At 50.7% G+C, this 27,246-nt stretch overlaps 1 protein-coding gene across 4 annotated transcripts in view; it reads right to left on the reverse strand.

Moving 5' to 3' along the window:
- Window positions 1-27,246, reverse strand: part of LINGO1 (leucine rich repeat and Ig domain containing 1) — a 152,648-nt gene that overhangs the window by 43,508 nt on the left and 81,894 nt on the right. For 3 of the 4 annotated variants that reach the window (XM_050309233.1, XM_050309235.1, XM_050309234.1), the window contains 2 exons: window positions 20,596-20,766; window positions 15,947-16,032 (listed from right to left, as the gene is read on the reverse strand). The gene's annotated coding sequence lies outside the window, so the exon portion shown is untranslated. Of the gene's footprint in view, window positions 1-11,484; window positions 14,669-15,946; window positions 16,033-20,595; window positions 20,767-27,246 lie in introns of those variants that run through there. The other variant, XR_007628123.1, reaches the window with a different exon arrangement.

Genomic DNA, 27,246 nt, shown 5'->3' on the forward strand with positions numbered 1-27,246 from the left:
TTAAAGGCAGTGGTGATTCTACCTCCTCCTTCCATCAGCTTTGCAAACTCCCTGCCCTGGGCGCACACAGTGTTTAGGGGTTCCCATACACCCATCCTCTTCTTGAAATGCCAGCGCTACTGCTCTTCCCAAGGATGTCAGTCCCGCCCTGCTGCAACCCTTTGGGATGCTAATAAAGCCACATTCATCCTCAGCAAGAACTGCCCAGGGGACAGCCTCATGTTCTAGAGCTCCCTACTTCCTTTTCCCAAGGGATGGCAGGGACAGGAGCACAGCTGGAACAGGAGAGAGAGCCAGTGTCCCCAGAGGGCTCTGCTGTGGCCAGGGTGAGACCAGCAGGAAGGGAAACATGCCGGGGCAGGCATGGCCTCAGAAGGAATCAGGGAAGCAAGGGGTCACAGGCTTATCACATGCCTCTCATGGCTCTCCATCAGCGTTCTAGGGGGAAATTACCTCCCACTGCTCCTGAGGGCAGTGCAAGAGGAGGGAAAAGATGCACGGCTATGGTTAGCTGAAAATACCAGTGTCTTCTGCCTGTGCCAATCCTCCTTGTCCATCCCTTGGCATGGTGTCTCATAGATCCCAAAATCCAGCCGTGGAGCTGAGTGTGCCTGTCAGTCCCCACCACACTGCCTGAACCCCCGAGAAAGAGGCACTTGAAGCAACACAGCTCAGCTCCTTCCCCGCTCTCCTCCCCCACCTCCTTCACCAGGGAAACCTCCAGATACGCATCCAGAGATGTCTCTTTCCATTTGTTGGTGTCGACAGGCATATCACACACACATTCATTATTTAATCTACCTTTGAATTGGGCTAAATAGTTCTAACGATAATTACAGAGCATTTGTATTTATAGAAAACCGTCATGCACGATCTGCATCCACACGGATAACGCTGCTGGGATCTATAAATACGTAAGGGATGGTGTGGGAAGGCAGACGATGCTCCCAGTCACCATGAAATGCAAAATGCACGGACGGCCTAACCACACAGGGAGCTATTATGGCTCTCCTCCTTTGGATCACGCCACAAACAGAGTGGTGCACAGCTGAGCAGCCACATGGCATCCTAAGGAAAAGAATGGAGGCAGGGGTAGCCCTGCCAGTGGGGCACAGCGAGGCCAGGGCAGTGGCAAACCAGCTCCAGGGATGCAGGATGGGGAGGGGATCAAGGGGAGCAGGAGCAGAGCAAAATGGGACACGCTCTGTGCTGCCTGGCACAAAGTCTCAGAGCCCTGGAGGAGGAGCAGAGTGAGAGTTGAGGAGCTGCAGGGCAAGGGAGAAGGGAGAGAGGGAGGATTCACTGTTCCTCTCCCCACAGCAATAAAAGTTTTACAGCGGCGTAGCCAGCTCTTATGATTTTATTGCCAGCATTACAGAGGTAGAGTTTCTCCAAGCCCCAGCCCCTGGAGTCACGTTAAGACACAGGAAGCTTGGCTTTCATTAGAAACCAAGGGGAAAGGAGAGAGGCCCAGCACTCCCACCTGGAGAACATGGAAACACCAGGCTCCAACTCCAGACAGCAAATAAAAGGAAGCCAGTGTTTTAATATTCACTTGTTTTTAAAATAACCTTATGCCTCTGGAGTGGAGGTGTGCAGAGAGCGGGGAGTTGGGCAGCTCCATGATTTGGAAGAACTCATGCAGGCAGGGTTAGTACTACCTTGGGAAGAATCTCTGTGCACGTCCCTGTCCTTGCCTCCACAAAATTATTTTTGCATGTCTCAGGCTTTAATTCCCCACTGGCGGGGAGTCCCAGCTCAGGTGTGATGAAGAGACACCCAAAGTGAGCCACAAAGCCGTTTTACAGGTGAGCTTATGCTCAAGAAGTGCAGGAGCATATGGAATGCTGCCCAGAGCCATGGGATTGGTGTGCTGCCTATCCCCACACATGCACACACACAAATTATGAGTACTTCTATTGCATTAGTGCCTGGAAATTTCATTCCAGTCATAACCCATTCAGGGAGATACTGCACAGATACAGACCAAGCAGCTTTTTTTTTTTCCTAGAGAGAAAAGCTGTTTTTCTCTGCATATTGGTTTAAAGTTAACACTGCCAGGGGCTGCACACACCTGAGTAATGGCCTATGACCATGCCAGTGAGGGAGTGAGGGATGTCAGCACAGTGCCCAGGCTCACTGGCTTTGAGATTTCCTTTTCCTGCCTCTGTAATGGACCTACCCAACCCTGCTTTGCAGAGACCATCCTGCACAGGAGGAAGAGTCCAATCTGGCCCCATGTTTCTTCGGTTTGGGGCTTTACATTGCCTGTTTTCCTACTGCTAACTTACAAGCAAATATTTAGCCACCTGGCAGCCCTGTCCAGCCAAATTGTTTGGCTTTGCTGCAGGAAGGGTGAAGCTGACATTAAACTTCTTTCCCCAAGTGCTGGGCACCCCCTTCTGACACGGTTTCCACCATTTGGCAAACTGCTCCTCCACCATCTGCCTGAAGAACTCTCCAAAGGGCACGGAGCCTGCTAAATATAGCCAAGAAGCTTAGCAAACATTTTCAGTCAGTCTGAGAAGACTTCTCCCAAAGTTACATCTTCCCCACCCCATCTCCCTTGCCTGTGACGTCTCAGATATCCTTAAACTACCTCTGCGGTTTTCAGTCCCATTTCCTCTTTGGAGTCTTTCTCTTCCCTATTCCCTTCTCACTACCACTCTTCACCTCTACTTTTACAGTTGATTTCTCCTAACACTTCCCTTCACGCTTGGAGGAGGGCTCTAGATGATGCCAATGCTCCTTTCCCAGCCCACGGATCCCCAGATGCAGAGAGGGAGATCACACAGCCCGTGGGCTGACTCTGCATTTGCTTCTCCACGACCAGCTTCTGCATGCAACACCCCTACTCTCACCCCCTCTTGTCCATGTGGGGCCTTGCTGACAGCTCCCACACACACGGGGGGCACACCATGTCTGTGTGGGTGACCCCCTCTTTGGTGACCCGCTAGCAGCCGGTGCCAGGCAAGAGGCTGATTTTTCCATCCTGTGTGAAAATCCACCGCCTCAGTAGCCTGCCTTCTGTCTGAAATGGAGTACAGGCAGTTCCACAAGCCCCCACCTTCACACCTATTCACAGCTTAGCAGTACTTTACTCCCTTTTCCAGGAAGGCACAAGGCCAGCTGTCTCCTCCTGGCCCAGTTTTGACCTTTCCCACTAAGAACAGGGACCAGAAACAGTATATCCCTCATGGCACCTCTGACCTGCAAAGAATGAGGAAACCTATTGTAGGGTCGGGCTGAACCACATTTACAGACTTCAGGCAGCTTGATCCCATCACGTCTGTTCCCTGGAGAAGAGAGAGCCGTCTACTTGTGTTTTATCACAGCAAACAAACTAAGCACAGAGAGAGACAAACAAGCACCCAGCATCCTGGGCATGGACAAGCTTGGCATGAAGGCAGCCCTTGCTGCTGTAGGGGGCTGTTAACAGTGTAGTTTCCTCCTTAGGAGAGTAGAGAAAGGGAAAAAAACAAAGGAAGAAAACCCACACGAAAACAAACCTCCTTCAACAATGAACTCTTGTGTTCAGTCAGATGTAAAAGACAGGAAAAGGAGGGGGAGAGAGAGGGAGAGAGAGAAAGAGAGAGAGAGACAATAGAAGACAGATTACTATTTCCTCTTCAAATATTTATTTTCAGGTCTGCCTTGGAGTGCTGCTTATTGAGATATAGAGCCTTCCTGTGCTGCAGCTTGTAAGCTCCTGCTGCACATGTTCATGGCACTGCCTTATCTGCACAGCTGGAGCCACTGGGAATTCCCATAAGCCCAGTGGCAGAACCCACAGAGGGCAGCTCTCCTTGGGGTCCCCTCACCCCCAGGCATCCCACCATGCTCTCCAGTTCTCCATTCTGAGTCCAGCACCAGGCATCTGAGGACTTCACCTCCTCCAGGTGCTGTGCTGGACTCTACCTGGGACCTCAGAACACACAGTTCAGCTCCAACCTTCTCTTTCTGGCCAAGACACAAGACAGCCTTGGAGGTGGGGCCATGAACTAGATATTTTGAACTCCCTCAGTACTTGTCCCAATGCCCTCAGGGCAGCAGAGGTGCCCTACATGGAGATGGGAGATTCTTCAGCCAGCTATGCAGGTAAGCTGAAAATAATGACCAAGCAAGGTGGTAGGGAGCACCAGCCTGCTGGAAGTGACATATCTTGGAAGAGAGCCAGAGCTGACATCCTGATCACAGACAGCAATTAAGAAATTAAGCCATCAGAGAGGCTTTTTGGGAGGGGTGAGTGTCTGTGGTTTGGTCAGATGCCAGAGTAGGTCAGTAACATTTGTCCTTCTCGCTGCAGATGGAGATCCTCCTCCGCCCCTGATCCCAACACAGTGGCACAGCTCCCTCCTCCCAGCACCACACACCACAGAGCAGGCACAGTGGCAAAGAGGGAGAACACCTTGACTCTGCAAGGCAGTGACAGTGGGGAGAAGGGCTGGACAGAAACCACCTGGAGAACTTAGACCTGGCAAAAGCAGCTTCACCTGCCCCTGCACTACAACCCCCAGCTACAGCACATCCCTTCTGCAGGGAAGGATGGGAACCTTCAGCAGTGCTCCCGGAGCAGATACCAGAGGCCATTCCCCCATGAGTCCTGTGTCCTCTGGGCAAGAGAAAGACTGTGGACAAGGACAGCCATGCCCAGGGTGTGCTGCCATGGGCCACACAGTGCTGCATGTGGTGCATCCAGATCAGTCCTCAGAGTGAATAGTGAAAGCAGAAAGCACACCATCCATTATGTGAACCACTGCCATCCTCCAAATGATGGACCCTGTGGGTTATGGGGTAAGTCATTCACTCAGCTAGAATCCCTGATTATTCCCACCTCCTGCACAGCTCAGCTTCACCTTCCAAGTACCAGAAACCAGGACAGCCACAGAGCACCTGCTCTGCAACAAGCTCACAGGCTCTTGCTGACCACTAAATTACATGTCTTGAAACCAAAAAAACTGTGTTTCCTTCTCTAAAAGACTGTGCTGGGAACCCCGTGGAGAGAACCACGGTGTCACACACCTGAGTGGGATGGACTCACCCCCACACCTCTCCTGAAGCAGCACACACAGCTCTGGCACCACAAGCACTGAGTCCTCCTCCCCATCTTGTCTCTCAGTGGTTTTCCTCTTGCACCCTCCCCACCCCAGCCTCATGTGCCCGTGTGTGCACTTGCACGCCTGCAGCCACACACAGACAGCTTCCTCTCCGTGCTGGGCCTAAGAAATATTGATTTCTTTCCCCCCTGCAATATTTCGCTTGGCTGAGCAGATTTAGAATTGAAGAGTCAGACTCTGCCTAGAGACCAGAACCATATTTAATTCCACGGTTTAAGAAGCCCCAGAGCAGGTTATTCTTATTTTAAACTACCAGTACTTTTAAAAGCAAGTGACATTTTGGGGGGGTGGTGGGGGGGAGATGGCTGGTGCCCTCTGCCTTGGTCTAGCCAGCACTGGGAAGAGTTTTGCAGCTCCACTGCCACTGCACCCCTACAGCCCCATCAGCTGCTCTGCCCACACCAGCGAGAGGCGAGGGGTGGTGCCAAGCTCACCAGCAAAGCTCAGGAGACCTGCTTCCATGTCTTTCTAACCAAGGAGAAATGAGAGGAATAGGAGAAAGAGGAAAGGCAAGGTGTGAAAAACCTCTGATGAAAATTGCTCAGTGCATTGAGGTTTTGGGATTCATATTGCCTGTTCCTGTACTGGGCTCTGCTCATGGAGCCAAGCCCTCAGTAAGGAGCAATTTGCAGACAGAACAAAGACGTGGTGCCTTGGCCAGAGTATGACCCCTCACAGTGCCTGATCATGAAGCAGTGCTGCTGGAGGGCAGAGCTGTACACACCCACCTCCCAGAAAAGCTGCTCTAAGTCAAGACAACCACTGCTCTCCAGAGCTCCCAAACACACAGCCTCAGCAGAGATTTCCAGAGGAGATGCAACAGATTTTTAAGGGAGAAGGGGGGAAATACAATAGCAAAGGCTTGCCCAAAACACCTGCGAACCTCTGCCAGGTCCAAGCAGATGGACAGAGTGTCTGCTACCCAACACAGCAGCAGAGAAAAGCCAAGTTTCCCTGGGATGGAGGGTTCAGCTCAATAGGATGGGGTTCTAGATGAGAGAAATCCTGACAAGAAATGGGTGGAGGTATGCTGGAAAACAGGAAAAGAAACAAAGGTCCCTACACGCTGCTTCACCTCCCCATACCACATCTCTAAGGGCTCACAGCACAGGTTCAGCTCCACTGCTGTCACCCTGCCCTGGCTAAGGTGGTCTGAGCACACAAATATCCCTAAGGCACTATCTCCAGGTCCCTGCCATGCCCAGCCACCCAATCATCCCCAGTGGCCCTGCAACATGCCCACATAGTGACAGGCAAAGAGATGCTCTTCACAGCCTCTAAATAATGAAGATACCGGCTGCCAGACACCTCGAGGGTGCCCTGGTACGTGTGTGTCCACGTGTACACACATGTCACTGAGCAGAAAGGGAGTACTGACATGACTGAGTGCTGCTCCCGGGGCTGTTGCTGCTCAGGCTGAGCAGGCAGAGCACCAGAGAGCTGTTCCTGGGGCTGGGAGACGAGCCTAGCAGGACTGTGGTTTGCACTCCTGGGAGCTACAATTCAGCAGGAGCCATGATTCACAGCAGGGCGAGCTGCGGGCTCCCAGGGGCCGGGGATGAAGGCAGCCCTGGGGGCTGCGGTGGGGGCTCAGGACAGCTGTGGTGCAGGGAGATGGAGCACCAACCACAGCAGCCATGCATTAGCTCTCTGTGGTCAGCTGTGACACAACACGTCCTTAGCTGCGGCATTGTATTTTGACTGAAGCAGACAGGCAGCAGAATGAAAATGGATCCTTTTATATAAGCTCCCCCACAAGCTGTAACAGCTTCTTGATGTCTTTGTCCAGCTCTGCTCCTCGCTGGTGCCTCATGTACGGGGCAAGCTGAGATTGCACAGGGATGGCAAACTGCTCCCAGCCCTAAAAGCATCCATTTAGGCAGTGGGATGACATCCCACAGGGAGACAAGCAGAGTGTGCCCTGCCCAGGAACGTGACGAGAAGCCTGATGGCCTGGTTTGGACCTGGTGCTCAGCTGGCCAGTGCTAAAGGTTGTGGGGTATCAACACCATAGGGCTCCCCAACACAAAGGGGAGCTTAAACTCAAGCTCATCTATCTGGATAATATCAGGCACAGGCAGCTCCAGCAAGACTTGGTGACTTCAGTACACAACAAGGTCAGGGCTGCTGTGAGTTTGGATCCAAGGAGGTCACATGTGGCAGGCTGTGTAGAGACCCACCGTGCCTGGGGAAAGGTCTGAGTGAAGAAAAGACAGCCAAGACACAGAACAGGAGGAATGGAAGAGCACAATCAGCTGTGGTAAGAGCCAAGGATGCAAAAGCACGTTACCACTAGTGTAATTATTATTGCAATTATTATTTTTCCATATTTTTGACAATTCAGTAAGAATTAGCTTAAGAGAAGAAGACGTTTTCTGCTAAATGCTGGTGAATCTAAAACATAGACAAGCACAGCGACATTTCACTTTACACCTGGGCATTTCCATGGATTAACCCAGTTCTTTAAAATAAAAACTTTCCAATCAGAGTTTTCTTTCCAAAGGAAAGCAGCAATTACTTCACAGAGAAAACAGCACAGTGAAACCCTGGGACATTTTCCTTTTTTTGGGGGTGTCTTTCAAACAAACAATTCAGCAGAACAGAGGCAAGTCTGCAAATTCTCCCTGTGCTGGTGGAGGTGCACTTTTCTCAACAAGAGCCACCTGAACAAGAAGGAGATTCTGCAACAGCGTGGCCAGAAGGATCAGGGCAATGACTGTGCCCCTGTACTGGGCACTGGTGAGGCCACACCCAGAATCCTGGGTTCAGTTTTGGGCCCCTCAGTACAAGAAAGGCATTGAGGTGCTGGAACATGTTCAGAGAAGGGCAACAGAACTGGGGGAGGGTCTGGAGCACATGTCTGATGAGGAGCAGCTGGCAGAGCTGGGGGGATTCAGCCTGGAGAAAAGGAGGCTCAGGGGGGACCTTATTCTCTCTACAGCTACCTGACAGGAGGTTATTGACAGGTGAAGGTTGATAGGACGAGAGGAAAGTTGTACCAGGGAATGTTTAGATTGCAAATTAGGGAGAATTTCTTTAGCAAAAGCGTTGTCAGGCTGTCCAGGGAATTCGTGGAGTCACCATTCCTGGAACTGTTTAAGACATGTAGATGTGGCACTTAGGGACATGGTTTGGTGGTGGGCTTGGCAATGGTGGCTTAGTGGTTGGACTCAATGATCTTAGAGGTATTTTCCAGTCTAAACAATTCTATATCTTGTCTTGATCTGCTGAGAGTGGCTGGTGTCACCAGAGCTACTGACAGCTTTGGCACATGGGTGCAGCTGGGGTACCCCTCCTCCAGTCCCCATCCACCCAGAATAGAGGCAATAAATACCCATCATGAAACAGCTTTAAAGAACAAAGAGTATGTAAGGACAAAGTTGGAATGAATTAAAAATAAGTATATAAAAATAACAAAAAGCCATTGCAATTAACCAAACTGTTAAACGAATAAAAAGGTATTAAAGTTTCCTGAATGTCAGGTTGATGCAGTTTTTTTACATTCAGGCAAGGAAATGAGTCCCTTGGGTAAATCTCCTCGCTCCAGAGCTGGGCATTAAAGGTGTTCTGGTGGATGTTGCAGGCCCAGGTCCCTTTGATCTGGGCTGCTGGATGCAGCACACATCTCCCAGTCCTGGCTGCCCCATCCCTGCATCTGCACCACGGGGATGGCACAGCAGGGCTGGCCAAAGCCAGGGCTCTTTGTGGAGAGGAGAGCTGAACCACTCCAGCACCACCGAGATGCCGCCAGTGGGTCTTTCTATCAGGGTGCCTTTGCATCCTGCCTTGCTGTCTCTCCTCCAAGTAGGGCAAAGCAGCAGAGCTGCTCTCCGTCACACCTCCACTTTCACCCCTCCCACAGGCACCAGCAGCAATTCTCCCTCTCTGGGGAAAGCGGCTTTCTTTAGTAGCATGTTACCTGTCAAAGGCTGTTCCCTCAGCGCCTCCTGAAGCGAGTGAAACCTTTCTTTTTGGGAACGAGGGGAATGCTCCCTCCTGTGGCAAACAATGCCAGCCCTGCTCCCCAGTGTGAGGAGCCCCAAGGGTGGCCTGGCACTCTCACTCCCCAGACCTACACAGCAAACATCCAGCCGCTCAGAAGCACCACGTGGACCGGTGACATTATTTCATGGCTGCAAGGTCATTTATGGGAGATAACTACAGATCCAGAGATGTGTGTTGTATGTATTTCTGGAATTCTCCTGCTCTTTGTATATAGTAATAAACATATAACCCAGGAATTTAACCAGTGCGGTACCAACAAGCCTATCAAAGGAAGCAATTTGTCTCAGACAATTGCCTGAACTGCCTCTGATGTCGCTGTCTCGCCACCGACAGTAAGAGTCGCTTAAGTGTCCTGAAACTGTGCTGCGAGCTCCCCAGTGCTCTCACCTCCACCTTCCCTCCTTTCCCTCAAGCTCCTTTGCGTGTTTCTCCAGCAAAACACTCTCTTACGCAAATAAACAGGCAGGGAGGCACAAAAGGCATTTTGTCTAGGATTTCAACACAACCACGGGTTTCTCATTCAAATATTCAGCCGTATCCTTCAGAGATCAAAAGCACAGCACTGAAACGAGGCGAAGCACGAACATCCCAAGCCAATAGCTCAAACTTCCCTTTCATTCCTGTTCTGTCTGAGAAAGCAGATGAGAAATCCATCACCCCCACCACGGTGGCTTCCAGGTGTCACAGACCCAGGGTGCCTGTGTGCACAGGTACAGCTCTGTCACATCACCCATCTCCGTACCAAGCCCTGCACAGCCAGAGACTACATTAATGGCCATTAAAGCCTTTATGAGTGATGCCTGTACAACCAGCAGGCCATCCAGGTGCTGTGAGGTCTCCAGAGAGGTGCAAGCTGAGGCTGGCACATCCTAGACCAACTAGAGAAAGCTTGCTGCTCCCAGAAACCCAGAGTGGGGTCTGGTCGAAGGAAGGATCACCACAGGCTACACTAGCACCCAGAGAAGCCATGGCTCACTACACAGGGAGGAAGAAGGTGCAGCCATGCTGCTTCTCTCACAAGCAGCATCCTCCAGTGCTGGAGCATCCCTGCCACCTTCACACATTGGAGCTATGTAGGGAGCACAAATGGATGAAGTAGTGCAACCCTGCCCCAAAACACATCCACAAGCCCTCCCTGCACCCCTCTGTTTCAGCCCGAGACCACGCCTGCCAGCCTGTACTGCACCACAGGCTCAGGTTTGTTAACAGGGACCAGCTTTCCTCCATAAAAACCTCCATGACTCCAGCCCTCCTTCTACCCCGGACAGCCTTTCCCCATGGGGACAGGTTGGGGCAACAGGGCTGAGCCCCGACAGCCGTCTGGTCCTCTCTCCACCTCACTGAGGATGGTGCTCAGCACGAGCCAGGGGCTTTGGCACATTTACTGTATAATATATGAACTCATACCAGTTTTATAAGCCCCTTCTGGCTCGAATCACATTGTAATTCTGAACAGTCTTAAACTCATTTAAATCCTAATAAAAACACTGCCCTGCATTTGCATTCGCTGCTCGCTTGTCCCTGCAGCTGCTGTGACAGCGGTTCCTGTGGAATGGATAATGCTCGGGATGCTGCACACTGGAAACCATCCCTCACAGGGGGGTCTGGACGCACACTTAATAGGACAATTGAAAACACAGATGCAGGAAATGGACCTCCAGACTGACCCAGGATAACTCACAGAGCAACTGCACGTCAGAGCTTTCACACCGGAGAGCAGCAGCACCAGTGCTGAAATCTCTGCCCCACCTTCTCTGGGATCCCAGAGGAGATTCAGGCCAGGCACAAGGCACCTGCAGAGAGCACCTCGAGGGGGTTTAAAAGAGAATGGGGAATGACTAATTAAGAGCCAGCAAACAACAAGGCTAGGTGCTGTGGGAAGCTCCTGCATAAACGACACAAGTGCCCTGGGGCAGGCAGGGACAGACAAAAGAACCTGCCCTAGTTTCCCACATATCTTGATGTGCTGGTGACATAAAGGGGTTCCTGCCGCAGCTTGAAGGCCGTGGGGAAGGCACTGGGACTGCATCTCAGTGCATCCTCCACCCCTAGAGGCCACTTGCACGAAGTGCCAGTCTTGCCTTTCCCTCCCAAACACTGACAAGCAGGATGTGCTCTGGCTGTGCCAGAGGATGCAGCAAGGGGCTGGCTGACAGTGGAGCCAAGAGCCCCATTACCAAGCTCATCAGCTCTCCCAGCCCACCACAGACATAGCAGGCCCTGCTCGTGGTCTCCCTTCCCCAGCTCTGCTGCCCCACTGCTCCCTGCAGCATCCATGCACCCCCTTCACAGCCCTCTTGCCTCTCCTCCAGGTTCAGCCCTGCCCCATTCCCATCCCTCCACCCTGCTCACCCTCCTTGGCACTTGTCCAGTGCTTTATGCCTGGTTGGTTTTGGTGATGACATTAATAGGCTCCCCTGAAACAGTGAGATTATGAGCTATACCCTCCCAGCTACAGAAACACTAATTATTACTGAGATAAATGGAAATATCAATAATGAAAGTCAATATTATTGCCTTCTTTGTTCCTGTTTGTTTTATTTGCAGATGAAAGGACCACTCAGGCCATCTCCCCAGGATGTGGCCAGGAGCTGGAACAGCTCCTCTTGGCAGGCTCATCCAGAGCTGTGCTACGATAAGAAATCATACTGCACACATGCTTGCAAAGGGCTCTCTAAATCAGCAGCTCTCCAAAGCAGGCATTGTCTTTGATTGATTCATAAAACTGGAGCTGCCTCCGTTCCCCACTCCAGAGCCAGGCGAGGGAGGATCTAGGGGAGGGGAAAGGTGTAGTGTGGGTGGAAGTGATTAATTGTGGAACACGGCACAGCACTGGGAACGCTCCACAGCTTGGCTGGGTTCGATGCTCACGCCTTCATCCCCCTCACCCAGTGGTTCACCCACCAAGATGGGAACCAAGGACCCCTCAGAGGCTCTGACAGGGATTCCTGGGCAAGTCCCACGGCCCTGCTGTGGCCGGGTGAGTGCTTGCAACATCAACATTGCCTCCATCAGCAAGTCTGCTCCCTCTGCATGTTCTGAGTCAGCCTTGCTGATTTTGGTGACAAGAGGCCTTTTTTATTAAGCCCTATTAGCCTCGCAGAGCTAACAGAGCTAAGAGCAAGTGAATGAGATGTTAATTTTGGATCACGCCTGACAGTCTTGGGAGACACTTCCTGGAGCAGCCCCTCTCTACAGGCAAGACATGGGCTCCCCATGGCCCCGACCCACCTCTGGATTCCCCACAGCCATGGGAGGCAGGACACACTCAGGAGGGAGCTGTGGGGTGCACCAGGGACATTTTCATCGTTCTGAGTACACCCTAATACATCACTAAATTGCCTCCATTCCCTTCCAAGCCCTCAGTCCACCACCCGTTCCCATTCGTGGGAACAAGCCCTCTGACTCCCAACACATCCATCTCCAAGGATCCATGCAGTGATCACCTCCCAGCCCCTCTGTGCTAAGCAGGACAAACACTCCTTCTGCCTCTCTCCAGGTGCAATGAGACCAGGAGAACTGGAAGCCTTGCACTCGTAATTATAGCAGTTTTTTAAAAAGCAGTCAGCCCATCCTGAGTATTTCAGGGACCGTATTTTTTTTTTTTTTTTGGTAAAAAAAAGCTTTTTTAAAACCCCTCACTGCCCCTTGATGCATGTCAGAGTGCAATTAAGCAGAAAGTATCAGTGCATAAACCTAAGGAAACAAACTGCCACGCACACCCAGCTCTGCTCTCCCTTCTTCCCCGTCGTTAACATTGATGTGACATCCCAAAGCTGTATGTGCATGGTACAATCTCCCATCCCAAGACAGGGAAGATCTGGTTCCACTGCTGGAAAACCTCAAAAGCCGCCGCATCTCACTAACACAGGGCCCAGATTCCTGTGACAAATAGTCCCTGGTGGCCCCAACGAAAGCTCACAGGTACTGGAAAGCCTAGAACATCAAGGCACCCTGCGTGAAATCCCATCATGCGGCTCTGCAGAGCTGCTGGACCGTGGTGGTGGCTCCCAGGTTTGCCCCTCAGCCCAGCAGATGCACTTGTGGTGCCACCCTATGGTGGTGCAGCCTGGCTCCCTGCCTGGCTTGGTAGTCATTTGCACAATTAACATTTTTAACAATTAATGTTTTTGAAACCAAAAATCTGTCGATAGTTTTGTCAGCCCTCGGAGTGAGATGTTTGGAAAGAAACCTGGTTTAACCCAGAGAGCCAGGTAGAAACCAGGTAAGGCATGGAATAGAAATTCAGGGCTTTTCTTGGCAATGCTGAGCTGAAGAAAGTGGCCTTCTAAAGGAGGCCACAGACACCTCTCCCTCTGTGACATTCCTTCCTCCAGCCTGGTTCTTTCTCAGCCCTTCCAGCCACCCTGTTTAACCACAGCATCTGGGCCAGCTGAAGACAAGAGTGGCCCTGGAGTCCCCACTGTCCCTCGCACCTTTCCTGGGGACAGCCCCAACACTGCTGACACCCCTACATGAGACCTGCCCTCCCCAGCCTTTTGAAGTAACCTTGATGCTGAAAACTTGCTTTTCAATGGGGAAACTCCAAGCCACTCCACAGAGTCTTAGTGGAAACCATCCTGCAAGTTTCTGTCCACATCACTAGAGCTAACAACACTGGAGAGGACAGGGAGGATTTTTTTGGAGCATTTATGGCACACACATTCAGAGAGGAAGAGAAACATCCCTCAGAAACCACAGCAGTTCAAAGATCTGCTCAGTTTAAACACTAAAAATTCATGCATTAAAAATCCACTCAGGCTCAGCCCTGCCTCAGAACTAAATAAAGCCTCTGACCACATCATCCAGCCCCAAGGTTTGCAGGCTCCTTGGGGAGAGGGCTTATGTGCCTACTGGATGCTCAGGCTGAGATCCCTGCTCCCAGCACCACATCACGCTTCCCTCCAGGACACATACAGAGCCTCGGGAAGGCAGGGGAAAAAGAGAGAGGAAAAAGAGGCCCTGGAGAGGGCTGGAACCTGCCTTTTCTCCCTGGGGCCCAGTGCTTCAGTAAGCACTGTGAGGTATTTTTAAGTTTCTCATGTTCTGGCCTTCTAAATAAACTTTGGAATTCTTTCCTCTGCCTTGGCATTTCTGGGGATACCTGTGTGTCTTACTTTACACTACTCTGTTACCTCCAATTCCCTAGGAAATAACTTCTTGTCTCAAAGGAAAAAGCAGAAGAAAAAAAACAAAACCACCTCCTTTTCTAAATACTGTTCCTAGGAAAAAATCTTCAGTTTTTTTCCAAATAGCACTCTGGAAGAAAATACACGATTCCAAACACAGACCAGATGGCTCTCAGTACTTGTATTTTCAGGGAGGACTTTAACCAGCAGGATCATTTCCCAGCAGAATTTTGGTTTAATAAAAGATCGCTAAGAATAAACGCACTTCAGGGCTTGCTGTTGAAAAGGTGTTTTGACAGAAAACTGCTATTTCCATGGGCTCTCCACTTGCTCTGTCAGCCCTGGCACAGTGGGAGCTCCTGCGACCAAGCATCCTTCTCGCACAGCTTTTCCCAGAGTCCAATCCACACAGAGCACCTGTGGGAGCAGGGAAGAGACGGGTGTCTGGGCTCATTCCTGCTTATCACAAAATGGGAAACAGCAACAAGAAGCCAGAAATACCTCTCTGCGAAGCTGGAAATGCCTCCCCACAGGCTCCTCTCACGCAGGGATGGGAGGCAAGGTAAGGACAGGTCCCTTTTTTGCATGCATCAGGTCGAGCCTATGCAGCCTGCTCTTTGCTTTGAGCAAAGAACACAACAGAAAGGGGAAATTATGTATTTGAGGGTGAAAGGCACTTCTGCCTCACTGTTTTGATCACCTTTTCTCTGAACCAGGTGTGGGACACTGCCTCTGGGCAGCCCCAAGTGAGCCCCTGCACTCTCCCCCAGGTAGAAGTGCTCCTTGCTCCCAGTGGCACCAATCCTGCCAAGCAGCGATCCCAGCACACTCCATCTCCTACCACCTTAGACAACATCCAGTTTCAACAATTCCTCCCCCCTCAGTTCTGGCATATGAAAGATGCTTGAACCATCCTAATTTTTTTTATTAGGAAACCAAATTCTGCTCTTCACTGAGAGATCCTTTTTATTCTCTCTCAAGGACTGACACCCAGGGAAATTGCCTCAACCCCATCAGCTCTGATGTTTGCTGTCTCACACGTTACCTGCATCAAGCTCACAGAGTTCAGGTGAGGATGTGGATGTACAGCACAAGCCAAAACCTGCTCCTGTCTCTTTTAACTGTCCCAGCAAGAGCACTGGGAGGAGGCTGAGCCAGTGGAGAGCGTGCAGGAGCTGGGCAACAGTAATAGAGACATCTCCAAAAACATTACTTTTTGGGGATCCTCTGGCCTGCCCTCTCCTGGAGGATGAAACCACTCTTGCCCAGCATTCCCAAGTTGCAGCATCTGGCTGTCCATGCTGGATCACTCCATGAGGGCAGTGTTTGCCCCTCACTGACGTAACACGAGTTGAAGCAAACCCACCTAAGCAGAGCCACGTGACCCCATCACAAAGCCCTTTCTCAACAGTACCACCATTCAAATAATAATTTTAGATACCTCTCCCCCCAGTAAAACACTCCCTTGTACAGGCATGACGGATTGAACATTTCTTGCTTGCCCCAGATACTAGCACAAAGCAGCATTGCCTTACCCCCAGGAGGGCTGAGAAGCAACTCTGGACTAAGGGGGTGGGAAAAGGCATATTTACCACATGCCAGTGAATCCAGTTCAGTCCTGGATTCAGCATGACAGAGGCATGTGAGTGTCATGCTCAGTAACACACCAACACACCGAGCTTGCGTGTCACCTACCTGGGTCAGATGAAGGCAGGATGTTGGGGGATCGGATGCCAGGGGCACACTGGGCTTTGGCCTCTCCTCTGCTTTCCACTCATGCACTGTAGGAGAAATGATACCAAAATGAGGGCTTTAAACCTGGCATTTGAGAGATGAGCGGGAGAGAAATTAAAAAGCTGTGAATGCTTTTCCCGTCTCCCTCCCAAAACTGAGCTCAGGCAAGCTTAATCTTCATCTGAGCTGATATTTAAAAGTTATAAATCAGGCTGCAACAGACAGAAAAACACAACTACCAAAATTTAGTGGTCCCACTGCTGAAAGGCCCAAAATGAACTGTTTAACAGAGCCATTTTCCCACGGAAATAGAGCAGGTCTGTACTTAGTAGAGCATTGATCTGCTGACAGCTACCAGGACAGATTTGGGCCAGAGCACTTGGGAATTGTTTGCAGTGATCTCTCAAGAAGCACATGCATGCAAAACCCCTTGGAAAAAACACTGTTTTAAGACAGTGCTGTAGCTGCCTACGAGGTCAGACAGCACTCACTGGCCAACACAGGCTTGCACTGCCCTCCACAAGTCTCCCCAGGCAGCTCAGTCCCTGGCTGCATCCCTGTATCCCAACCAAATGCTTCACACAGGATAGGAAGTGCAAAACATCACCAAAATGGAGAGCTGCAAAAGGGTCTCATGGCTCAGGACCCCAGCAATGAGGCACGAGGCTCTGACTGGGCGACACTGCATCCCACAGATTTTGAGGGGTTTTTGAGGGTTCTCCCATAGGTGTTCTGGGATTTGGAGATGCTGTGCTACAGCCAGTGGCAGCCCAAAACACTGCTCAGAGCAAAGCACTGTCACAACCCCCTGGGGACAACAAGCTGGGCCTTGAGAGGTGCCAGGAGCTCTGGTCCAGCCAAGGGGTGCACAGGCTGCCAGCACCAGAGAGCCCAAACTGACCACATCCTGACCTCGGGCTCACCTCCCCACTGCTGCCACAGCCAAGGTACGTGCTGGAAAGGGGTGAGCACAGGTACCACAGCTGCAGCTCTCCTGCCAGGTGTGGAAAGAACCCACCCTCAGTCACCTCCTCTCCTGCCAGAAACCATTTCCCATCACAATTTTTACTGTTTCAGGAGATAAGGACAAAGCAGGGGGATGTATTCCTCCTTTCTGAGAATAAAGAGTAATTTCTCTGAAACCTGAGTAGCTCCACAAGCCAGGGGCACAGAGGAGCCTCAGGAGGCATGGACACTGCTGGAGGAGCTCCAGTCCCTCATGGGACTGTCTGCCCTTCCCAGCACAGGGACACAGCTTTGGACTGGCCAGGAGTCTCCTGCCTGCCCACTAGCTTTACTGAAGCATTTATCACCCAAGATAACACAAGAAAAGCAAAAGCATCTCATTTCCAGAGGTGTTGAGTGCCCTTGGCACTCATTGTCTTCAAAGCCAGGTGCTCTCTGCCCCAGCCCTTGGCTAATTCTCACCATCACAGGGTACTCACAGCAGCAGCAGAGAAGCCAATGACTTGGCAGGCACATGGGACAGAGAGGGCACAGGTAAGGAGTGACCACCCTCTTGCATGTAACCCTGCAGAGACAGGATCTATAACACCAATTAATGGTTCATTTCTTTTTTTTAGGGGGGTGGTTTATTCCTGTTATTTACTACACCCCCTTATTCACTCATACATTAGCAGATCTTACAGTGATCCCCAAAGCTACCCAAAATAAACCTGTGTCAAAACTAGGAGCACACCAATGCCTCTGCTTTAGGGGAACAGAACCTGCCCAATCATGCTTCAAATGATATTTGAAGTCTTAACATTGCTCAAGAGCCTGCAGAAAGCATCGAAAAAATGGGAAATTACTTATCTGGTTTACTTTTTGATTTCACACATCACGTATTTTAAAAGACTAAAAACATGTTTATGAGTTTAACATATTTAAATGGATCAAAATCTGTTCAGCAAGGAAGGAAAACAACTCTCCCACCGAAAACTTCTTGTGGGCTGGGACCTGCTTTTCAATCCTCCACCTACAGCAAGGATTTCAAATCCCTTTTTAAACTGAAAGCCTGCTGCTGGGGACAGATTGGGGAGAGGACCTGGGTGGGGGGCTCTGGCACCGCTCTCCTCCATCCTTGCCACGAGCATCCCTTACCCAGAGTCACTCAGGGACACCTGGGCAAGGGGTCAACTGGGAACAGGGCATCTGTGTGTGGGGAGAGCACTCAGAAAAGATAAAACCAGAAGCTTTCCTTCCTCCTCCTCCTCCATCAGCAGCTTTCCATGAGGAGGATTCAATGCAGCTCACTGTAACTGCACCGTTGTTCCATTTTTAATTAATGAAAGAAAAAACTAATCATTGAATTAAACTTCTCATTACTCCAGCTGAATACCCACTAAGTAAATTTAATTACTGTATGAATTGGGTTTCTCCCTGCCTGTTTCATTAGCTACTGATAAAGATGGAGGGAGGGGGCAAGAGGGGGAGAAATGAAAACAGAGAAAGAGAATGGAAAATGGGAATACTAAATGCAAACCCAGAAGTACATGATTCAGGAGGCTTTGGGGCTTCCAGTAAGGGCCTGAGGACAGACCCTCCCACACCAGGCTGGAGGGATTCCCTGTGGGATAAAGCCACAGGGACAAGGTCCTGACACCCTCTCTAGCATTACCAGTCATGGCCACCTGTAAAACAGCCAACAGAGGTTTGGGCACAACTATCTCCCCTCCAAACAAGGGCAGACATCTATTTCAGATCTGCAGCAACCCCTCCTCCCTCCTGATCTCACGTACCTCTGAACAGCTGATTTTTTCCTCTGCAACAAAGGCAGCAGCCCTACAACACTTCAGCGGGGAGCTAGTGCTGACAGAAGCATGGGAGCACAGGAGAGCAGATATCAAACACCTGCTGTCCCACCACATTCCCAGACACCTGCCTGGAATGCTGTGTTTGAAGCCTTCCTGCTGGAGTGGGAGTCCTGCACGCCCATGCTGCAGGGAGCCAGGATGTGCCAGCAGCAGGTTGGAAATTGGTAGAGGATGCCTCCCTGCAGCCCCCCGTGTTGCTGCACAGATTGTTTAGGGCATGATTTGGGGGTTCTCCTACTATGACAAAGGGCATGAAGCATCACAGGGCAGGCACAGCCCCATGCCAGGGAGTCCAGCAGCCCCCCACCAGACACATCTCCCTTTCAACACATGCCTCCACATGCAGCAGTTCTGAGTGACTTGATAAGGTCACATCTGGGATAGGACTGGGGGTGAAGAGGGTGTAGTAAATGAAAAGCACAGCTTCTTTCTCTAATTAGGTAGTTTCAGCTGAGCTGGGTGGTGGAAGGGCTGCCCAGGTGCTCACAGCGATAGGATTTGGCAAGTATGGTCAGATCATCTCCTCTTTGCTGTTAAGGAGCCAAGAGGAGCCTATGCAGCTGCTTCTGCAGCCCCAGAGGAGGGCCTTGTTCACTACAAGGCACTGTCAGCTTGTGCCCCTCACACTGCCCCACTGCTGCTCTTCTGCAAGTCGTGCTGCTCCAGGGAGGTGGGATTCTCCCTCATTCCCAGAACTCCACTACACCTGACCCCAAACCAAGACGGCACATCTGAACTCATCCCTTCGTGCTCTGGCCACACAAACCAACCACGCTTATTCGTTGTTTCCCCAGTCCTTCCCCTTGCCCTTCTCCCTCCCCAGAGTGGTTTCTCTTGTGCAAAGAGAGCTGAAAACCCTTCTGGGCAGACCAGAAGCTCCCTTCAGTATCACATTTATCTCCTCAAGGTGGACTTTCTCAAACACCAGATGGAGAAAACAGATAATGGGCACAGATGCCGCTGTTCAGGGAGAAAATGTGAGAGCTGCCATGCACCTCTGGCACCCAGCAGCACGTCTGGACACCAGTGGCCATCACCACAGCCCTGGGAGGAGCCAGGTGGGCTCAGCACAGCACACTCTCCTCTCCAGCATAAGCTTTCTGGCATAGCTAAAATTAGTTCCCACAGTCTCCTACCATCACCAAAGTCATTGGTACAACATGTTCTGGTGCCACAAGCTCTTCCCAAGCTCCCACTCAAAACCCCCCCAGCACTGTGTAGTATGTGCCCCACAGCTCCCACATGCTTGTCTTTTGTTTTGGGGGCCAAACTGAGAAAAGAAAGTAATGCAGGATGACCAAAGCACTTTTTTTTTTTTCTTTGCCAAATTTTAAAGCCCCAGTAATAATCTGGGGCTGAATGAAACATTTTGTTTGGGCTGAAGTGAAGCTTTAATTTTGTTTGTAGGTGGCTTCCCCCCCCACGCTGAAAAAAAAAAAAAAACCCTAGAAAAAATTCAAACTGAAATGTCATCTCGAAACAGATGGCTGAAAGGTTTCATTTTGAAAATGTCAAAAAAAAAAAAAAATCAAACTTTTCAGTGTTTCACTTTTTTTTTTTTTTCCCCAGCCAAAGCCACTTGCTAAATACAACCTGAATTTGTGAGCTGAGTCTGTTGACTGAAACCTGAATTTTTTGGTACATAACCGTTCCTTCAGAGGCTGCGTGTGGACCCCATGCTGTGACCCCACTGCAGCCAGGGATGCACGTGGAGCTGATGGGAACACAAACCTGGAGCGTGCCCTTCTCCAGAGCAGTGTTTTGGGAAAGGAAAGCCCAAGGGCAGGGACTTACCGTGGCAGCAGAGCTCTGCAGCTTCGTTTGGGGTGCTGGAGAGGCGTCCCGTGCAGCGGGGGCAGAGGGGGGTGCTGTGGCCCCGGGAGGGAAGGACAGGGTGGCCCTGCCTGTCTCATGGGACCCGGCACGGAGCAGGGGGGCACCTGGCTCAGCCTCAGACACACAGCCCTGCAAGACAGGAGGAGAGGGACAGGGTGAAGAGGTGCTGAGTGACTTGCCCCACTGGAGATCATCTCCAGAAAGGACTGCTCGCTCTCACCCATGGCCACTGATCATTGCAGCCAGCCCACCCCATGGCAGAACGGACTGTGATGTTCATCCCAGAGCTGGTCAAAAACAGATCCCAGGGATGAGGTCCAACCACCAGCTGGGAACCAGCTTGGGGGTCATCAGATCTTACTGACAGCGAATCCCATAGCCTTCCTCCCATGCCCTGAGGAGAATGGTCCTGGGTGCTCGGCCCCGCCACTGCCTTGTGCCAGGACCACAGCCAGATAACTCCATCCCCACACACAGGTCCCAAGGTCACAATGTGATGCTGGAGGGCAATGAGCCTGCTGAAACATGCACACAAGGCTCCCACTTACAGCAAGCAGGAATCAGGTTCTGATTGCCAAGCTCACAGTCTAAGAGTTTTCAAGCACAAGCAAAGTCCAGCAGCTCTAATTTCTGCCTTCAGTTTGGGGCCTCAACACACAGGAAAGGAATGGAAATATTTTAAACGTGCTTTACATTTGTTATTGATTCCCACAGAATGATAGGACTCTTAGGCCACGCTGGCAGAAGAAAAGCAGGCCAGATTCAGGAGTGTGCTCTCAAAAAAAACCACCCCAAAACTTTAATCCAACACAAAATCACAGTTGTAAAAATCTGGTTTATGATCCACAGGAAGCTGCGTAAGGAAATCTCGTGCCACAAAGCCTTATGAAAGCAGGAGTTGACACCTAGACCCCAAATCCAACAGTCAGGTACAGAGTTCAGGGTAGAAACTTGTAGGTTCATTTTCATTTCCCTTTCACCTCTAGTTCAGCTCAGGGGCAGCAGCACAGAGATGCAGCAGGAGCATCACTCTTCCACTATGATCACAAACCACAAAATGCCGAGGCTGGAGTCAGAAAACCTGTTTGTGTGAGATCACAAGCCCGATTGCTCACTGAAAGAGGATTAGATGGAGCTTAGACTAAGCATCTCAACAGTATCAGCCCGTAAGAAGATGCTCAGCCGTTTCCACTGCTAAGGTAACATGGAGACAGATTTATCCACTGAGAGAGAAAATCTTACTTCTGAGGACCTTCCTCATCACAAAGAGCCGTATTTGCCGGGTCCTTGGCTCTGTGTCTGCAGGGGCAGGGCAGGCAGGAGCCTGCCGGATGGACTCACATGGAACAAGAGGCAGACTGGCTCCAAACTCAAACCTCCTCCCAAGTTCAGGGGGCGGCAATCGGAAATTAAGCCCATCTGTTCCTAAAACATTGCGCTAGCAGAGAGGTGAAGATGCCGAAAATCTGAGCTCCAAAGAAATTAAAAGCATAAAGAGACAGAGCTGACTGTCAGGGGAGGGAGGCTCTGACTCAGACTCACCACTGCAATGAGTTTGGAGATCTCAGCCCAGACCTCAACTAAATCTCTTGAGCAAGGAAGGTGCTGCAGCACCACGTGGGTCCCCTGCACTAGCCTACCCTGGCAAAGGGTGAGATGAGGTAGCTGGAGAGCCCCAAACCTCATGGATAAACTTCAGACAAGGGAAGATTAGATTATATATTGGGAAGGAATTCTTCCCTGTGGAGGCATCAGCACAGGTTGCCCAGAGAAGCTGTGGCTGCCCCATCCCTGGAAGTATTCAAGGCAAGTTTGGATGGGGCTTGGAGCAATCTGGGCTAGTGGAAGTTCCAACCCTCATAGCACAAGGTTGGAACAAGATGGTGTTGAAAGTCCCTTCCGACCTGAAAGATTCTGTGATTCTGTGAAGGTAAACTGAGGCAGGCCAGGGTGTGAGGAGCTACCACTGCCAGGCTCACCAGCAGCGATCCCAGCCTGGCAAACTGGCCTTGTCACATGGAACAGACACAAAAGAGTATTATGTGATCAGTCAGCATCAAAGCAGGTCAGTTTTTATGTGTTTAAAAGAAACATTTCCTTTTTCTTCCCCTCCAAGCCCACTTGTCATTTTAAGAGTCTCCTCAATTCTTTTCTATCCAGCCTAAACCAACTCTGCTGTCAAGCCCAAATGCTCACTTTGCGTTTCTGCCACATTCACTCAAATAATTTCAACCCAAATCTCCACATTTTCCCCTTCTCCCTTGAAGGAATGATGCTAAACCAGGAAATCAATTTTTTGCCCAGTCCTGCTAAAAGCCAGGACAGCAGGGTGTTGGCTGGGAGCAAAGGCATGAGAAGTAGCAGCCAGGTGGGATTTGGAAGTGCTACCTCCAAAGCACCTCTTGGTTCCAGAACATTCAAAAAAGCAAATTTTTACACATCCTTTATCCCCAAGAGTTGAAATAACAAGGAGTGGAATGGAATTAGGCATGGGGAGATAGAAGGAATATTTAAGAACAGGTCCTGAGCACCGCTCAAGTTACACAGGGTCATGACAGAGAAGGAGGCAGGTCATGATTCCTCCAGCATCAGAAACAGGTCAGGAGTACCTGGTCCCTCATGTTTGCAAGTAGAAGAAACTCAGATTTAGCATGAGTATTTATGAGTATTGAGAGGGGGGAAAAAAAAAAAGCCACAGGGAATAGCAGGGCTTTCTTGTGGTTGGCAGCTGAATGGAATAAATCTATCCACTGGGTACAAATTGTTTAAGCAAAAAAATCCCTCTCAACTGGAATATTTTGCAAGAAAAACAGCAACAAAAAAGGAAACAGAACTCTGAACCCTCATAATTTCTCTCCTCAAGGTCAGAGCTGTTACTCTTTTTTTGTGAAGGAGTAAAAAAACCACCTTTCACCAGGAAGTTTAGCCAAAAGAATTGAAACATTAAGGATGTGAGTGCATTACTGCCTGGACTGACCTGCCCAGCTGGACTAGACTAAATCTTTCTATTTTGCAGGGATTTATCTTTCAAAAGCAAGTGGGGAGAAGTTTGTGGCACCCAAGATAAAGGAGACATCAGCCACTGGGACTACAGCAGTCAAGGAGAGCGTCTGCGAGTCAGGGCTCAGGATCTAGAGCCTCTCCAGTCATTATGCAGAGGCTGTGCTAAGGTTGCTGCTTTAGTGCACTGCAGGCACTAAATTAAGGGGACATTTACGACCCACAATGCAGAGAAGCAGCTGTTAAAGGTGGCCATGGTGAGTGACTTCACCTCTGGGTGAAAGGCTCTGTGAAAGAAATCTCAGACATAAGGAATCAAGATGGGGAAACAAGTCCTTCCTTCCACCCACTGGCCTGCCAGGCAATGCCAGGACATCTCTGGGTTCCTGGGGCAAGTGGAGAGCAGTAGCAGCCCCCTCTGCTCAATGTCAGCCAGGGTCTGAGACTGCCTTGTTTGGATGGGATGCAAAGCCCACAAGATACTGAAGCTTGGTCCGATTATCAGAGCCATCATGCAACAAACTGCATCATCTCACCCAGGACAGCACTCCAAGGGATCTGCTCCCCAAATTTGAAGCTCCCCCAGACCAAGCCTTGCCAGTCTCTGCATGACAGAGACCAGTAAGGCAGTTGTCTACAGCATCAAGCAGTTCCTGGTGGCAAAACAAACCACCTTTGCCTGCTCGGCCTTTTTTGCTAAACTTGATGGTCAAGCCGGCTGCAGCTGCCAAAAAGCAGGTGACACACAGTGACTGCTCCTGTGGCTCCTCCTGGGAGCAGCCAGCACTGCTCCCTTCCTCCTTCCACCCCTGTGCCAAGCCCAGCTCACCAGGGCTTTTCATCCAGCATTGTTCCTTCCTCCTCCTCCTCCATGCTCAGCAGGAACAGCCCATTTCAGCACAGGCCAAAACCCAGCGTGCCTGCGCGGATGAGCCAGCCCTGCCCTGTGTTTCCCCGCTTCCCTGGTCCTGTGGCAGTGCCCAGCTTGTTTCCTGATGAAAGTCACCAGGAGCTTTTCCTTGCAGGTCCAGGGATGTACTGTACTGTGCTCACCACGCAGAGAAGGGGATGGCTCTTGGCGGGAGCTGGCACAGACCTATTCCTATCCAAGGCACAGCGCCCAAAGGCAGTCACCTCCTGCAGGTGGCCAGGGGAAGGGGAAGCAAGGTGACAGCAGAGATGCTCCAACCGTTACACAGGCGAGATAAGAAGGAGAGGATTAACTGTGTTCCAGGAGGGTGCACTGGGTGTGGATCCCAAGGACACAGCACACTGTGCCAACCAGCACACGCCTTGGCTTGAGTCAAGAATTCCAAGTGCTGCGTTGTGAGCTCAGCTGTGGAGGGGCTCTGACTGCAGAGGGAATGGCAGGAATGGGTGGGAGTGCACCCCTGAACATGGTCACAAGTCCTGCAGGGTGCTGGGCTTCAGGGAGATCAGCCCACTGGAAAGCATAACTGGCATCATGCTGACATCCCTGCAGCTTTTAAGAAAGGCAACTCAGTGAATTTATACTTCATTCCTCCAAACCCAGTGTGTTTCCTGCCTGTGGGAATTTATAGCAACTATAACCACCTCCTGTTTGCTCGGAGGTACCATGTGTTAGAGAGGTTTGAGCACTCAGTCACTGGGACCAGCCCAGGCAGCGTCCGTGATCCCTTGTGTAAACAAACACCACTTGTGCCACCCCGTGCAGGCCCAGGCACTCCAGGAGCACCCTCACTCAAAGGATTGCTCCAAACATCCCAGCTAGGAACAGAGGGAAGCCTCGTAGAGACCTCTCCTACCTGCCAGCAGAGCCAAGACCCTGCAGCACCCATGTCTTTGGGAACTACACACCTGAGTGCACCCAGAGTTGCTGCACCTGACAAAAGAATCAGACAAGGACAAGTTCTGGTCTCTCTTGCAGAACAGGTCAGACCACTGAATCGTAAATCTACTCCTTTGGCCTTTAAACATGCAACAGGTAGAATTCACAGGTCTTGAATTCCTCTGATAGAGGAGCCTGGAGGGCTGCCCAGAGCAAGGGATCCTGCCATCTTGACCCAAAGCCTCTAGGTGAGCACATCACAGGGTGGGTGTCTGATGAGCCATGGGGAAGCCAAAGTCACAGCCAATGCCAGTTACAGGAATAGAATTGGCTCAGACTGAGCAAATGTAACTTTCCATCACTTTGCAATCAGCCATCCATCCCAGAGGCCAGCTGGCTGCCATGTCAGAGCACCTCCCATCCATTTCAACTGTCCTGAGAACACTGATGCTTCAATAGACGAGCTCGAGAAGGCTTGGGAGAATTATTATCCAAAGCAAGGTAGCTGGACTTGACCCAAATCTTAGGCAAGTGATTAGAATGATTGGCATTTTCTTGGAAAGCAAACTGCTGCGTTGTACCTGCCATCCATCTTTAGAAAACTATTAACTGCACAATCACCGAACCAAACGCACCTGTAAGGTTACACAAGTGCTTGCAGACTGATGAAGCTCATCCTCACCTGCAGCTCTGGGACCAGCCACCTCTGCAGGCTCCAAAAATGGGGTGCTTTGACCAAGATGCTCTCCTTGAGCACCGTGGTAGCACACGCAGACAGCTCTTGCTGCGGGATCAGGGATGGGATACTCAGTCATGGGGATGAGTGTTGAATTGCTGGACTGGGATGACTTCCACCCTGTGGGTGATGTGATGACTCTATTCTGGCTGGGAACAGATTGCCACAAAACTGCCTTTGCTGAAGATCTGGATTCAGATCCTATCCAGACCCCTCTGCTCCGATGGGACTCAGTAACATCACCAACCAGCAAGGTATCATTCTTCCCCTTTGACTCCATATGCCAAAAATGTTCTGTTTTCTTTCAGAGCAAAGGACACTAAAGGCAGCAGCATTTCCAGGTGAGTGGGGCACAGAGCAGCTACTGAATGATACCAACCATATCCCAGCCTCTGCCCGGTGCAGTTCCCAACCCCACATCTCTACCAGTGCTAGATCAGGAGCAGGGGACCTCAGCCCAGCTTTCCTGCATGCCAGGACAGGAGCACACCCCATTATCTTCTGGATTCAACACCAGAACCCCAAAGTCAGCTGTTTCATCTTTGAAACCTGAACTCAACTCCAAAATTACGGATTAAGGGAATGAAGAGAAGGATAAGCCCTGCTTGATGAACCAGAATTGACCCAGCAAGTCAATACCTAGTTGCTGCAGTTTGACCACGTCAACCCAAGGACTGGCAACCCAGGATTTCCAGGCTGAGGGCATCGTGTGGACTCAGGATTATTTTGCACGTCTTTGCCCCTGGATAGTCCATCATCCAGGAACCTCCAAGGAACTGAGGGAGGTCATACAGTTTTATGTCCTGCACATCACCAACCTGTGCCAAAGGCTCAGCTGGGGCATCAGCACAGGAGCTGCCAAACTTGCTGCACCAAGAAGTTGAACTGTGCTTAGATGGGGATCCCAAACAGGGTAAAATCTGCATTTAATTCCTATTATCCTAACATCTCCCCATCTGTCCACTTCCCTCACATGCCTGTAACTGCAGCGTGCCAGGGCTGCCTGATATCAATGGCACTTTAATTTCATCATTCCCAACTTATTTAGAGCAATTAGGAGGCA

The sequence above is a fragment of the Myiozetetes cayanensis genome, unplaced genomic scaffold (assembly GCF_022539395.1).
Source record: "Myiozetetes cayanensis isolate MyiCay16 unplaced genomic scaffold, myiCay2020 scf14, whole genome shotgun sequence".
NCBI lineage: Eukaryota > Metazoa > Chordata > Aves > Passeriformes > Tyrannidae > Myiozetetes > Myiozetetes cayanensis.